Here is a 1,787-nt window from a genome sequence, read left to right as displayed (position 1 = left end):
AGCAGGAATCCAAGTTTTAGAGGTGCCTTCCCTTCCACCTTTCTTCCCCTGCCTTTCCACAAATATTGCAGTACTTCTCCTTTCTGTCTTTGGAATTGGAGACATGTTCTGGTGCCCGTAGTCCTCTGACCCAGCTGCCTTCTCACTGGAGTTGCAGCTGTGAGGAAGCAGCTGCCCGAACAAACCCATCCCTGTTCTATGCTACAGCCAGGCCAGGAGAAGAGGGAACGGCTGAGAAAATTGCAGCAGCCCGGTGCTTTAAACAAACAGCACCCAACATGCTTGGCCAGCTCGCATCGGTGCTCTTGGTGGTTTTGCTTACTCCCTGCTGTCTTATGGCTGACACACAGCCTGCAAGGCTAGGATAGAGGACCAGGCATCACTGCCATCCTGAGCCAGGCAGCCTAGGACAGCGAGAGTCCTGCTGGGCAGCAATCAGTTTGCTGGCATCCACAGTGCTCTCAGTGAGCTAACAAGCAGTTGAGATAACAGGCTTATGGTCCCCAGGTGACCAAGTGCCACCACCCTATGCAAAGACATCCCCCCCCCTCCCCGCCCCCCATGCTGGTTGGGCCTCAGCAAGCTGCTCTCATTAAAGCAGGGGATACCAGATATCCAGGGCAAAATATTGCCAGCTCAGAGCCCGTCCCCTGCACTAATTACTTGGGACAGTTAGGGTCCTGGGATGCCTAGCCCAAGAGAGGCATGGTGGAGGAAGCCTTCAGCCCAGGGAAGGAAGCTGGAGATAGTAGATGCTACTGCCTGGAATGCTGCCTCCTGGCTTGGAGATGCAGCAGAAGTGAGGAAAGTAAGGAAAACCCCTGCCTGCACTGCTGCCTGAGCAGGAAGGCAGCAAGGGAGCAGGGATCAAAGAGAAACACTCTTACCCTCAGCACCCAAATTCCTGGGAGGACACTCTACCAGCACACTGTCACAGTGGCAACCCCAGAGGGGCAGACAGCTCCCATCCACTCTGTTCCCCTGTCCACAAGCAACAGCAGGACAGGCAAAAGCACACAGCCCCCAACCGATCTCCCCAGCGTGCCATGCCTGGCAGCACCCACCCAGCAAGCCCTTGGGCTGTAGGGTGGGAAAGGTGGGGGGGGGCGGGGCACAGTGAAGGCAAGAGGCTCTCAAGCAGAGAGAGGAGCCCTGTCTCGCAGCAGGCAGGCAGAAGTGTCTTGCTGGGAGCCATGCCAAAGCCAGCAGGCCTATGCCCCAGCTGCCTGCATGTCCAGGCAGGGGGTTGCTGGCCTGTGAAAGCCTCATATAGCTGTTGGGGAGGATTTCCCAGTCCCTGAGGAGGGTCCCCAGCCACTCCATGCAAACATGGAGCAGTCCTTGCTCTGACTCAGAGGAAGAAGATTCCTGTTTTCTAAAGCCTCTGTAACCCTGCAGTGTTCATAGAGGAACATTCTTCCCCTGATTAAAGCAAGATGGGAGAGAGTTGGAGCCAGGAAGGGCTTTTTTTTCATTGTTAGTTTTTGCAAAGGAGGAAGGGGTGGTTGGAGACAGTCCTCAAGGACAGAGGTTTCCAGGTGAGCCCAGCCCTGTGTCAGCTCCCCCAGGACAGCAGCCCTGCCGTGTGGACCCTTGTACCAAGAAGAGGGGGATGCACTGCTCCCTAACCCCTCCAAGACCCAGAGCTGTGCTGCAGATTCCATATGGGACAGCCATCACAACTCCTGGCTTCTCCTAGCCTCTTCTATCCTCCCACCATGGCTCAAACCCCAAGCCTAGATCCCTTCTGCCTGATGGCTGGGCTGGTGTTTTTATTGGTGGAAAAA

The 1,787-nt window shown here is 55.8% G+C and overlaps 1 protein-coding gene across 1 annotated transcript in view; it reads right to left on the bottom strand.

Moving 5' to 3' along the window:
- Positions 1-1,787, bottom strand: part of SNED1 (sushi, nidogen and EGF-like domains 1) — a gene marked incomplete at its 5' end in the record, with an annotated part of 20,163 nt that overhangs the window by 17,210 nt on the left and 1,166 nt on the right. The gene's annotated exons all lie outside the window — the stretch shown is intronic.

The sequence above is a fragment of the Buceros rhinoceros genome, unplaced genomic scaffold (genome assembly GCF_000710305.1).
Source record: "Buceros rhinoceros silvestris isolate BGI_N320 unplaced genomic scaffold, ASM71030v1 scaffold16246, whole genome shotgun sequence".
NCBI lineage: Eukaryota > Metazoa > Chordata > Aves > Bucerotiformes > Bucerotidae > Buceros > Buceros rhinoceros.
The sequence above is the reverse complement of the archived record's forward strand: the minus strand, read 5'-3'. Positions and strand labels throughout refer to the sequence as shown.